Source organism: Ptychodera flava, chromosome 3 (assembly GCF_041260155.1).
Source record: "Ptychodera flava strain L36383 chromosome 3, AS_Pfla_20210202, whole genome shotgun sequence".
NCBI lineage: Eukaryota > Metazoa > Hemichordata > Enteropneusta > Ptychoderidae > Ptychodera > Ptychodera flava.
Genome location: NC_091930.1, coordinates 18,834,324 through 18,849,054, shown reverse-complemented (window position 1 = coordinate 18,849,054; position 14,731 = coordinate 18,834,324). Strand labels below are relative to the sequence as shown.

Genomic DNA, 14,731 nt, shown 5'->3' with positions numbered 1-14,731 from the left:
TGACGGTTATGTGTAGGTCTTTAAACACGTGTCTAAATTATCGTTTAATCAAAATATTATTAGTAGTTCAATCAAAGTGCAGAGCAATACATGTAAAATCCATGCCTCTTATAGAATGCTCCACATCTATATATCACACTGACTTTCATCTCGATCGACCAACCATTCGAAACAAAGAAACTTCGATCATTTAATTGGTTAGAATACAACATACCTGCAACACTGGCCGTTGGCACGATTTAAATTTTCCAAGTGTTCCTTGCAGTTCAGAATTGTATCTTGAGTTCAGTGTACCAAGCTGAGTCTGCTTTATTGTGTCTGTATGTGTAGGCGATAATCCAGAATTCGATGACTACAACGTCATCACTGATAGTGTCCCAACGTATTGGCAGTGGCCTCGCTTGTGAAACGGGTCTGAACTCTGGTACTCAGCAAACACAGTATTTATGTGTCAGTTTGAGTTGTCACATGGTCACATTAATTATTAACTGTTCTTTTATCCTATGTGTGGACACGCTTCGAAATGACGCCCTCATTCTTGTTTTAAATTTTGTAAATATTCTTTCGGATACGACCTTGACACCGGCACCAACTCGCTTTATAGGGAAGTCGGCTTTCGAATTATTCGGCTACATTCCGAACTCTAAGCTCACAACAATTTGTGAGTGACCTTTTTTTCGCAAAGAGGTCACATGAAAGTGTTACTACCATTTTATTGTTTCCATTTTGATGTCTGATCATTTTCTCTCTTCACTGAAGTCATTTGTTATATTGACTCTGCAAGATGATCCCTGTGACGTAACTATTCAAATGTCGCCATGATAAAATTTCCTGGTTCGAAACGCCACACGTCGTTGTATCGTGTTATACTAAGGGTGTAATAATGAATAGTGCATTTCTTGATATAGTTTCATTAATTGGTATTTTGGTAGTATTTGCATTTCCCTACACTTTTCCCTTGACTTAGAGTTTGAAAAGCGCCATCAGCCGTTACCTTTTGTAAATTTTTGCTCCATTTCTGACACATGCTCTCTCATACAAGTTGGTCTGCTGTCCCCAGATAACGTCGAAATGTCTCGTGTCCAGCTTGTCAACACTGCCTTACGTGCATAACGTCTCGAATTATTGTTGCTAAATCGATGCTGGTCTGGAGTAGAATAGATATGTTGGCATAAACGTATTGAAAACGTGTATTGTGCTTACAGACGTGCATTTTAACATTTCAACATAGTGTAGGCAGCAAATTTTTAAAATGTAATCGGTTCTGTATAGAACACAAATATTGAAAATATCAAAAGTTAGGCCGACGGCGGTTGTCCCTTTAAACTACCAAGTATTCGCCATGCCATAGGCCGTATTCTGTCAATACGATCGACAGTCTTTCAACATCTCCATAAAAGAATTGCATTTAAGTTATGAGAATTTTACTAATGATGTGTTTTATGGAAGAAAACGACAACCTTGCTTCCTGATGATAAACGAAACAATATTGAGATTGCAGGTGACAAAATAATGTTTTGTAATCTATTCTTTATAGGTACGGTGCCAGACACGGCGCAGACGACCTCACCCCCACCGACGGCACCTCCTCCACCCTCTGCTTATAATGGAACGACCCCTAACCCACAAGGTGACTGGCAAACGCTGCAGATTTACACACCAGCCACGCCTGGCATGGCGCCCTCAACGCAACCAGGACGTAAGTGAATGGTTTTGGATTCTGCATAAATTTTGTATATTTGTTTGCCCTGTGTCCTTTACAGTTATTTTGAGTGACCTCGCACGTCTACAAATCATTATATCGTCTTCTCTTACTCGAATGTCTTACACAAATGTCTCAGATAGAAGCCCCACACAAGACCGAGATTTCGACAAAGCGCACTATGTCTTCATTTAATTTGAACGGAAATGCAGTGGCTAGTGCACACTTAGGCACAGGCTCTTGACTCAATGCAATATGCATCAGTGACGGCTGACAATTCGCCTGCACTGAGTCAAGAGCCTGTGCTATGTAGTCCGTTCCCTCCGTAATATACGCGATCGCTAAAACACTCTGTGAAGTATGCCGTCGTTTCCTGCTATTGCAAAAGACAGTAATGTTGGATTGCTAGAAATTCAATGAAGAGGTTCTCGCTTCTGCTATCTAGTATGGTTTTATCACGATTTGGGTTGAATAACCGTACTTTTATATGACGATGCTATCTGAATAAATTTGTCCGCGCTATCATTACAGCGTGGCAGCCCCCGGGTGGAGAAGCGAAAAACCCGAGTTTCAACTGGGCTGACGCTCCTGACACCGAGGTTGAAGACAATGAGAATGCTATTGAACCGTCTTATCCGATGAACCAGGCTTTGCAGCCGATACCCGGATATGAGTTTACCTCAGTCAAAGAAAGTGAGTTCTCTTATATGCAGATGAGATTTTGAGCTCTTACCTGCAGTTGGTCTGCGCATGTCCGCAACAAAGTTTGTAGTGAGTGAAGTTCTGGATGTCGGACCAGATCTTTTGATACAATCTAAAAGTTTGACAAAAAAGGATGTGTCAAGTTTTTATGTTCGAGTTTCTTATAATAAGTGCCATTTTAAAGGTACATGAGCTGCAACTTTTGACATTATTTTCATGATTTTATATTTATATTTAAATTAGTTCATAGAAATGTTCTTACCAAGAGATGTTAACTCAGGTACAATTATCCAGTGGGACTGCATGGGGAGGTTTCAGTCAGACAAATAATAAACGCGTGTCGCACCAAAATAATGCCGCCTCCGTAATAATACAGCTACATGATAGAACAGCTTAAATGGTGCATGTAATATTTTCGCAGGTAAACCGGTTGCCCCGCCGGCTCCAAACGCCTTCGTACAGACTGCCCCGGAAAACTTTACCTCGTAAGTGTAACTATCTTTATCTTGAAAAAATTCATTTTCATGGAGCATACACGATAACTTCTGTTATTTTGTCTTTCTTAGAAATGAAACTGCCCATAACGACATCGACACGGAAGTAGCCACATTAAACTGGAATAGTTTATACTTCCTGCACACGAGATTGTGTGTGGCCTCTCCATGACTGGATCAAAGACTTAAATTAATACTGTTTTTACGATTTTTCAGGGTGACAGACATTGACGACGATTCTGCAAAAGATGCGTTGATAAAGCACGTGAAAAGTCACTGTTGCTATGGCAAAAAACCAGCCCAGGAGATGACGATAGAATCCGTTGTACCGTCATCAGCGTATCATGTAAGTCGTTTTTCCTGTTACTCGACTATTACTCAATCACATTGGAAGGGGAAGGAGGGAGGTTCTAAATAGCAATTATTGGGAATAATAATTCAATGCCACTCACCTTCCTCGACACTTTTCTTTCAGTACACCATTTCTACGTTCTCAGAACAGCGAACAACTCTTCGTTTATTCGCACCATACAAAGGTAAGGTATTTGGACGATAAACATAAATAAACTACCAAGTTTATACTTCAACATTTTGCATTTTTAGAGTAATTCCTTTACCAGTGTAACCCATCAACAGTTTCTTGGTCTGTTCTCTAAAGGATATCAGAGTAGTTGGTCCTGTCGACTCAATCATTGTACATTTTGCCAGGAGCATTTTAATTTCACATTGAAATTTTGTTTGAGTTTATCAACTCTAACCTCTGCTGAGGCCGTTTTCCGATGAACTCCCGTGCCACAGACCACCGAGAGAGTAGCGAGCCCTCTATCGTTCATATCCAGACTTTCTTTCGTCTCCTTCACGATCTATTTAATCTATTTCAGGGGAGGACATCGAGAGAGCTGGCACGGTCGGACCTCCAGCCGTGTGGAACCTGGATATACCACCAGATAGCATGTTCTATGAACACGAGAAAGTCGTCAATGTGCCTTACACGTCAACTGTGGATGTAAGTCAAGTCATTGCTCTCTCAATACTGAATATTAAGGTGGAATGCTCACCGGGGACTGTTTTTTCGAACTTCTACGTTTTTTTGCAGTATCTTTCTTGTCTTCTGTTTGAAGTTTGTTGAATGAACTTATTTTTTTTTACCAACCAATCTTGTTTTTTAAAAACTCGAAGACTGTCTGTACTGTTTATGCAAATATCCTGCATGCAAATTTTATAGAGGCAACTCGAGAGACATCTAAATTAACAGTATTGTACAACAAACAGTGTAGATGTAAACATTCATTCTGTGAGCATGGCGTGTCTTTAAGTCTTTGAGTGCTATAATTTTCCCGCCAACTTTTTGTGCAATATTTTACCATTTTCTATGAATTTTTCTGTTACTTTTTTGATAATTTTGTACCAAACGGACATTTCATTTTATTGGCTAAAGTTTTTCATCAAAATATTTTGGCAAATATCTGAAAAAGTTTGACTGGGATACATTTAATAAATTTCCTTTTTGCTGATCGGTTCAACTCACTGTTTATTTATCTTTAAGGTATGCCATGGCTGTAACGGCCGCGGTTTTTGCAAATGTTACCGATGCAAGGGGCTGGGAAAAGTCAGATGTAAAAAGTGTAAAGGCAGCGGTATGAAGAAGAAAGAGACTTGTCAACACTGCAGTGGCAAGGGAAAACGAATGTGAGAATTATAGATGAGATCATTTACATATTTCCTTATATGGACGTCATGAGCAAATCACGTGACAAGGCTCAAATAATTAAAAATTGTATGTCAGCGGTCGTTTTAAACGTATGAGACGAAAAGTTCCCAGTCTATAATATTGACGCACAGAACTGAGATTATTATAAACCCGCGTGTGTAATTATGGAGTTTGTCGTACAGTGAGTTTCTGAGTCGTCATCAGAGGCAAAATTTGACTAAAAAGGTTTATAATAATAAGGTTATTCATAAATGGTCGGGATTGATGTCCTCATACATCGTACACTTCGCTACACAATGTACCAGTATATTAATCCTGGTATATTTGTGAAAACCTAGTTTTTGTCATTCTCTCATGTACTTCTCTAATGGTCACCCTCATAAACACTATTGCTGACTTTGTTGTCTTTTGCATTCAACAGATGTTTTCGCTGCAATGGTCACGCGGTGATCACGTGCTCAGTCTGTGAAGGCTACAAACAACTCAGGTTTACATTGTCGTCAAATCAAAATAGTAAGTTTTCGTTTGTCGATATTATACTGATGTGTGTGGACATTACAATTTCTATGCTCCAGAATCAAACAAAAAGCCATTCATGCTTATTATAAGAGGCACCTCTCTCTCTCTCTCTCTCTCTCTCTCTCTCTCTCTCTCTCTCTCTCCTCTCTCTCTCTCTCTCTCTCTCTCTCTTTTGCCGTTGTTGTGTGAGTGCGTCTGTATGTTTAAAAAATTCAAATGCTAAACGTCACAGTAACTGAGAGCAAACATTAAAGATCATTGACGATGACATATTTTGGAGATGTGAAATGAATCAAGGTTACATGTTTTCTAAGGGAATATTGTTTTGTTTTGCAGTATCGTGCACAACGATGACCAGATTGAAGGCAAAACGGCTTTACCAAACAACCTGGTCCGTGACGTCGAAGGAGAAAATCTTTACAGCATTGAGGGTGATATGGTAAGTGTAATGTGATATAGTCTGTTGACAGCCTATAGATTTTATAGATGAGTTCCTTCAAAGAGCTCCAACTCTTACTAGCTCCATCCCTTCATAATTTTACTGGAACTCAATTAGATTTGTAGTGTTCCCGTTTATGTGTAGATTTTAGAACAGTCTTGTTCTACTTCTATCTCATCAATCAGTATGCTGTTTATCGACACAGTGTGTATTTCATCACGTCATCTTTAATTAGTGGAAAGCAATCTTCATTTACAGTTTTAAAATTCCAAAAATACAATGTATTTGCGCTCTTTGTGCGAGATTGATTAGTATTCATTTAGCAATTATATCAATGAGCATTGTTTCGATGTTTAAATTTTATGCAAATGATTCTGTGTAAATCTTGAATATTCATGTTCTTTACATCTTGCTTTGTATATATCTGTCAAGTATAAAACACACTGGAACATTATGACGTAAGGTTCTTCGACAAAGTCTTATGATATTCAAATTTGGAAATATGAGCATGAATGTGATCTTCAATTAAAAGAAAAATATGCCAACAAACCATCCCTGGGTGTGTTTTTTGATCTTACAGGTCAATCCCATCACGACGTTCCCTGTACAAGACATCAACGACATATCACGAAAGTTGGTGGAGAAACACAGAACGAAATGGACCAGTGAACGTATACTGAAACAGGTATGCACCATTGTGTAGTTGAACTTGAGTTTGTACGTCCGACGGTGAATTAAGCTAATTTGTTGTGAGATCGAGCTCCGTGTCCAATCCAACACCATGGTTACATGATAAAGTCCGGACTCAGCCAGTGACATTTGTAAAACCATTCCCCTGTGTTCATAGTCTGCGTATACATATCACTTGTCGCCTGAGGGCGCTCCCCATGACGGAAAACGCAATGGAGGGGGGGGGGGTTTGGCGGCGGACACTGGTTTCTGCTATCAGGCAACAAAAATCAAATCTAAAAAGAAAACATTATTAACACCAAGATCAACTGTTAAAAGAAGAAATTTGTAAAATATAACACTCTATTAAACCTTTTCAACAAATATTTAATTACGTATATGTATTTTTTGCTTTTTTACAGAAACATGGTCTGCGTGGAGTTCCAGTGTCTGAGGCTTCCTACACATGGAAAGAAAAGCCTGGAAAATTTTGGGTCTATGGCTACGAACACAAGGTGTACTTCCCCAAATATCCACACAACTGCTGTTGCTGTTATTGCTGTACAATAATATAGGCTGTATCTGAGCTGTATGTAAATCACATGTAAATGATATGTAAATGATATGTAAATAAGCAATATGTAGATAGTATGCACATTACAGCAGGTGTCACCGCAGTGTTTCAGAGTACCCCACACAATATGAATCAGTCACGTGTTTTACAAGATGATCTAGCTGTAATACAATGTGTTCATGCACCCTGGATATGGTAGAAAGATATATACATTTCAGTATCCTTCGCAAACTTTCAACTTGGTTACATTTGTCCAAAACTTTGTGAAATATTTTTTTATGTCAAGGTTGTAATCTAACAGTCTTCGAAAAATCATCGTAAACTAAAACTCGAGAAAATGCAAAAATTGAAAGTAATCGAAATACTTAGTAAAATGACTAGATATCATATGGTGAGTATATATGAGTATATAGGGTCCATTAAATAGTGTCCAATATATATTGTCCGATATATAGAGTTCACATAGTGTTCAGGTCTTGTATCCTACAACGTGCGATGGCTGCTGCTGTACGTGTAGAACGTCGTTGACCTTTACTAGTGTCAGGCAGAATTGTGTCCGTGTCATTGTTGCTGCTTGGTAACAATGTAGAAGTGTCTGCCTTCACTTCGAGGGGATAAAGTTTCACAATAGGACGATTAGTGAGTCCGGTCGTAGTCTTGATTTCCGCAGATCGTATCATTCCATCTTTTCCGTAGTTTAATTTCTCCACGATGGCTAATGGCCAATGCATTCGTCGTTCAGTGTCACTGTGAACTAGAACAACATCTCCGACCTTGATTTGTGTTGTTGGTAGTTCCGTTTAATTTGTGATGTTCACGCAAAGCAGGTAGATATTCTGAAATCCATTGACGGCAGAATTGTTCTTGTAATTGAGCAATGCGTACGTACCGTTTGTTCAAGCTGCTGCTATTTCCATAGGTTGGGTCCGAAAGTTCGTCGTCGTCGTATAGTGGGTGTGGCACGCCTGTAAGTGGTCGTCCCTGCAGAAGGTGAGACGGTGATAGGGGCGTCGTGTCCTCAGAATCCGTGTACAAGTACGTGAGAGGTCGGTCGTTCAACATGGTTTCAATCTCTGTAACAATAGTGTTCAATTCGTCGAATGTAACGAAGGCGCGACCGAGTACTTTCTTTATCGCGTTTTTAGTCAGTCCGATCATGCGTTCCCAGAAACCTCCGAACCAAGGGGCGCGTTTAGGTATGAAGGACCATTGTACGCGTCGATTAGCTAAATAGCGTTTCACATCTGGTGCGTAGAATAATTTCCGTATTTCATCCGCGGCGGACACAGGCGCTCCTTAGCTGGGTAGTCTGCTAAGTAGATCGATTTTCGGATCGATCTATTGATCCCGTAGTCGATATACACGCCACTGCAACCTAAATATTCACGTGAGTATTTAGGTTGCAGTGGCGGGTATATCGACTGCGGGATCAATAGATCGATCCGAAAATCGATCTACTTAGCAGACTAACCAGCTAAGGAACGCCTGTGGCGGCGGATAAATAAGTAGAGGCGTTGTCCGAAATCATCTTCGAGGGTAGCGAGCGTCTTGCTGCGAATCGTCGAAAGGCGAGTAGAAATGATCCCGTAGATAGATCAGGTACCAGTTCGAGGTGAACGGCGCGAGTCACGGCACAGGTGAACAAACATATGTAGGCTTTTGTTTCCTTACCGTTAGGCGATTTAACGAATAGCGCTCCGGTGAAATCCACTCCAGTAATTGCGAAGGGAGGGGCGTCGTTTACGCGATACGATTGCAACGGAGCTTGTATCGGTATTTGATAAGGTTTGCCGTTCGTTTTCCGACAGGTGACGCATTTTCTTAGCAATTTTTTCACGGTCTGGCGAATCTTGGCTATCCAGAAGCGTCGTCGAATGTAGGTTATCGTTGTTTGTAATCCAGAGTGAAGTGCGCGTGCGTGTGCGTTCAAAATCACGAGATCGGTGAACCGATGGGCTGGCGGTAGTAGAATTGGGAATTTTGTCACAAAGTCCAGGGGAGCATTGTGTAGCCTCCCCCCACAACGTAGAATGCCGTCTTTATCGGTAAACAGTCCGAGTTGTCTGCTTAGCAACGTCTTCTTCTTGTTATCGCGTATTTTCTTTGCGATGTCGGCGAATTCTTGTCTTTGTACATCTTTAATCCACTCTATCTCAGCGCGATTGAGCTCGTCAGCGGTTATCAGTCAGTCCGGTTTTGCGAGTTGCCTTTTGTTTCAGGTTTGAGATAAAACGCAGGACTAATGCGGTTACGCGAAGTAACTTCGTGAGACCGCTATATCTGTTGACGTCTATGATTAATTGAATTCCGTTTACAGAAGGTTTGCTTCTGTCATCACTAGGCTTATTGTAATCCTCACTGAGGGTACCGACATCCTCCTCAGTAGATACATGATATGTTGAGCTGTCAAACACAGGACAGATAGGCCAATCACCTTGTTTTAGCCAGGGTGGGCCTTGCCACCAGAGTTTGGATTTCTCTAACTCACGGGTTGAGATTCCACGTGTCAATAAATCGGCTGGATTGTCCTTGGTTGGACAATATTTGATCGTGCATGGCACATTTCTAATTTCTTTGACTCGATTTGCAACGAATACCGGAAGTTTCTTGTCTCTTCGTGTTATCCAATGTATAACGCATTGATTGTCCGACCACAGCGTACGATCTGTGATATTGACTTTGTCTTTCAAGGCGTCGTAAACGAAGCGTAGTAGTCTAGAACCAACTAATGCTGCCATAAGTTCGAGGCAGGGCAGTGTTAATTCCTTGATTGGAGCGACGCGTGTTTTTGCCATGACCAAGACGTTTGGTCACCGCGGCGAAGGTATGCGGCTGCACCGTAAGCTTTACAGCTGGCATCTGCGAATACGTGTAGTTCATGATCGGCGCTCGTATTCTCGGCGAAATAACGACGGTCGATCTTGATTTCGGTGCTCGCGTTGAAATCCGATACTATGTGTTTCCATCGATTTGCGAGGTCTATTTCTAGCGGTTCGTCCCAATCTAAATTTCTCTTCCATATGTCTTGAATAAATGTCTTCGCTTTCACTTGAACGGGTGAAAGGTATCCGAGGGGGGTCGAATAAACTTGCTGTTACTTGTGTGACTTCGCGCTTTGTCGCGAGATAGTCCGATTTCTTCACATCCTTTTTCTTAGCGTAAGCGAGTTGATCAGAGTCCGTTAACCGGCGCATTCCGAGAACACCCACGTTGGTGTTCGTTTCCAGAGTTTTGTCCTTAGCGGCTAATTTGCGTATTTCATCATTGTTCGATGACCACGAGCGAAGGTTAAATCCAGCGGATTTCATGAGAGAGTTTGCGTCAGTGTAGTATTTCGTAGCTTCCGCAGTTTTGTTGACACCCGAGATGACATTATCAACATAGATATTATCTTTAAGATCAGCGGCGATTGGAGTGTTATTGTTTGACTCCAAGTGTGTTTTGATGACTGCATTCAATATGAAGGGTGAACAGACCCTGGTACCTATATTTTTGCACAATAGTTATCAAGACTTTAATTTATAAGATCTGGTCATATCGTTGTACTTATATACCAAGAGATGTGTATCTGTTGTTTATAACTTGTATACAATATTCCTGCACTTTCAATATGTCAGTTAATTAAATGTACAAAAACAGCCATCGAGCACTTAAGGTAGAACGCACCTCGGGGACAGACATTCGGACTCTCAAACTTTTACAGTTCTCTTCTGATATACCACATGTGGGGGTTCATTTTAAAGCTCTTGGTGAAAGAAAACTTTTCACCGGCTTAGTTTTTTGAAATTCGAAATTTTTATTTTCGCCATAGAGTTAACACAGGGATGGCGGCCATTTTGAATTTCTAATATCAGTAAATCTTGGGTTATTTGTTTCTCTAGTACCAAAATTTGCACGGTGACCCCCTATTTTTATTCTTGATTTTGAAAGAGAATGATTGAAAGATTCCTTGAGGAAAGTTAGAGCAAAAGTTTAAGTCTTTCACTTTCGAGGTGCATATTACCTTAAGCATGTGCGTATATGTCCAGCGAGAACAGCGCCCAAGCAGTGTGATACACAAACGTTTAAATTTACCTACATAGATTGTGTGATTCAGCTTCCGTAAGCATTTGTATAGATAGTGCGAAACCAGTCATCCTAGTTGCTGTGGGGAGACAGCTGTCTACTTGTTGACTTTTAATAATATTTACATTCAGCCAAAATGCTGCAATGCAGCGTGGCTTATCTTTCCGTCCGATTCTCGCAAACTTTAGTCACAGCGTACGTGTTCACATGAAACCAAGAATTATGCATATGCGTTAACGCAGAAGACATAAATTGTCCTGTATGTTCTGTTGTAGAAGTTTGCATTTTTCTTCTATTCTCCGGGCATACCTTTTAGTTTGTTTCCGTACTTTAAGGCATTGCTGTCCTAATTTTTTACTTTATTTTTCATGTACGTAATTATGTTGATATCATGTAAACCAGTTAAATTTGTGAAAAACACTCGGATTATAACAAATGATGTGTTCATTCAAATATCCGGTATCATGTGCTAATAACGAGAAGTGCAAAGTGTAATAATAAATGTTTTTGTAAATATTTTACATAAAAAATCAGAATGTAAATTTTATATCAAGAAACGGAGTAGAAATTTGTGTGTTATCATTTTTTTAGTATTTCTACCACTCCAAATTGTCACCTTTGTACACTGCAATGTTGTAATTACACATCGTATGTCGCTTCATTGATCAAAGATGATGCCAAACTAACTATGTCCTGTTTGAAAGCCTTTTTGTATACGAGGAGCTTGAAAAACTAAAGCAGAAGAAATTATCAGTTTCTATACATGAACATATAATTACACGTGTGTCTGTGAGAGATTACGATCACACATATGATGTTCTGTGTTGTTCATTTACATCGGTTCAATATTTTACTGATGGTCAATAATACTATGCTATGGGGCGTAATATTCCTCTATGAATCGTGTCATTTTGTACAATAGTTTCTTTTTAAAGAGTTTGTTGATTATCAGTGGTAAAACAGCTCACTGATGAACTGAAAACGTGTTTCCGGTTTATACATAGATAAAGTTACAGCGTATCGGGAGCAGATCAACCTGGAAAATAGATGAGAAGGTGATGTTTATTAGTGAAACTTGTCGTGTAATTAATGTTTTCAACCCAGGGCAGCTTCGACGGTTTCAGTATTGTTTTCTCCAAGGCAATGTTGACTGCTATTTTGATCTTATCACACGTACACCAAAATGAAATCTGTCTCCAGTTTATTTCTATTCACTCACACACGTGATGAAATTTGATTATTTGTTGTAAATAAAGGAACTCTATGTTTGTACTTTCTTCAAGTCTCTTGGTCTCTGTCACTCCGGTGCTGAGTAATGCTGACCGTAGCCTTGATAGACACCTCGACTCGTCTTCAGATTTCATGGCGATGAATTCACTCACAATATACAAATAACACATTGATACTGACCTCTTGCTCTGCCACCAGGAATCGCATGGCACTTTGTTTTGCATGCATCCGTTTGAGATTTTGAAAATAATACATTTTAAAAAGAATTCTAAGTTACCCTAAAAAGATGGACAATTATCAAATTCACCAAATACGCTGTCTGCAACTTTGAAATTTTGAGGATCATTTGGTAAAATGGCGACCTAGTGACGTCATATAAACAAAATTAAAATGTAGTACTTATGAGATTACCATAGACAAACGGATGTTTAAGTAAATGTTTATTTCGTTTACATCAAGAAATCGTGTGTTTATCTTCCCATTACGTAGACAAACAACAATTCTATGTGTCTCCCAAACCTCAGAAGGTGTGATCGCTTTTTTGAAAAAAAGAATATGTATTTTATGAAATGAAAATGATAGGAGCCGTATTCTCCACTCAGACGAAAATTCAAGACAAAGTTACTTTAAAGAAAACAAATTAAATAGAAAGGATACAAGAGAATTTAAATTCTGAGAGTAAAGAAAACGATATGATAACATTATGTAAGAAAGGAAAGAGCAAACTTCCTGTATTTGGTTAAAAATAGTAAAGGGTGGCTTCAATCCCATGAAGAATATTTTATATAACATTTCACATAGAGTGACTGCTTCTAATAGTCTGGTGCCGAAACCCTGATTTTTGGTCGAACCCAAAAATTTCGGCCCACAATGGTTCTCGATGGTTTCTGTATCTTCAAAGCCTACTGAATCAGGATCTGCATGATGCCACCCTGGCACCCTGGGCATTTTAATATATTCAAGATGGCCGCCAAGATGGCCGCCAAATATGTAAATGGTGATATCTCAGCTCTGTGAAATGTTATCAAAATGATTTTAGTGTCGTATGCCAGATAAACAGGGCCAAGGAATTCATTTCTTACATTGCCGAACATGTGCAACCCTTAATTTGCATAAAAATCCAAGATGGCTGCCAAAATGACCTCAAAAACAGGTAAAATGCCATATCTCAGCTCCATTAGAAGCTGTTGGAGTCATTGTGGTCTCCTTTGCTAGGCAAATGGGGCTAAGGAACTCATATCTTTCATTGCCAGATATGTACAACCCTTAATTTGCATAACATAATCCAAGATGGCTGCCAAGACGACCTCAAAAACAGTTAAAATGTCATATCTGAGCTCAATGACTAGCTGTTGAAGTCATTTTGCTCTCCTTTGCAAGGTATATTGGGTCAAGCAATTCATATCTTTCATTAGCTGACATGTGCAACACTTAATTTGCATAAAAATCCAAGATGTCAGTATGTAACAAGTCATATCTCAATACAGTATGCCACTGATTTTGGTGTCTTTCGGCATGTTTTACGGGTCAAAGAATTGGTATCTTTTGTTATATTTGCTGTAAAATCAAACATGAAAATCTGAAATTGATACTCACAATCCAAGATGGCTGCAAAGCTGGTTTCCACAACAAATATCAAGGTATATCTTAGCTGAAATTGCATCCTAGAGACTAATACATTAAGGGTTCAGGGCAGAAAGATAAGTTTCTTTCGTTATATAAAATGTAAAATATTTCATTGAAAGCCAAAATGACCACCCAATATCAACTATGGCCACAAAAACATTAAGTCGCATCTTAACCAACCAAGCATTCTTGAGACCTACATTGGTTTGTTCCACAATAAATATCAAGATATATCTTAGCTGAAACTACATCCTAGAGACTAATACATTTCATATTGGTCGCAGAGTTTCTTTTCTTCTGTTCTTGTTTTCATGTTATCCCTCTAAAGTTGTACCCTTAGCTTTGCAATCATCATGCTGCAAACAATTTTATTGTTTCTGCCATAGGGGCATCAAGAATATAAATGTTTTGCGCTTGGCACACATCCAAAGCACTTTTAACAGTTTAATTGCAGTCCAATTATCCAATCTTTAATTGCATTGTTGTTGTTTTTATAATTAAACATATAGACACCTTTCCCCTCCGAAAGCAACCTTCATCACTAGTCCAAATCCACTACCTGACATAAAAATGTCTATATTGATAAACATGTGCAATTTTCCTTGTGTCTCGGAATGAACCGAAAGTACATAACAGTGCTGACGTGTTTCTTATCACATCACTTCTCCAATAGATGGATTGCAGACTAACCTGTACTGTTTTGATGGCTTGTGCCAGCTTTATTGGACTATGATAAGAAACATACCGACAACCAAAATGTATGTATGTATACAAAGAGCTACAACTGCTAGGTGCCCATGCTGTGTCTTGTTCTGATAAAGTGGCCTACATGCTAGCCCTGGGAGCCACAACACACTAAAACTGCAAAAATAACGGGCATAACAACTGGCAAACACATACATACATATAAACGTAGACAAGAAAAAATGAAAAAAGTAAAATATATAGATAGATATTCATATTTATCTCTTATCTAATACTCTTTTGTTGTTAATTTTGC

At 39.3% G+C, this 14,731-nt stretch overlaps 1 protein-coding gene and 1 pseudogene across 1 annotated transcript in view; one reads left to right on the top strand and one right to left on the bottom strand.

Moving 5' to 3' along the window:
- Positions 1-14,731, bottom strand: part of LOC139129688 (uncharacterized) — a 146,102-nt gene that overhangs the window by 50,270 nt on the left and 81,101 nt on the right. The window lies entirely within an intron of this gene.
- LOC139129690 (protein SSUH2 homolog) lies at positions 1,498-6,912 on the top strand (annotated as a pseudogene).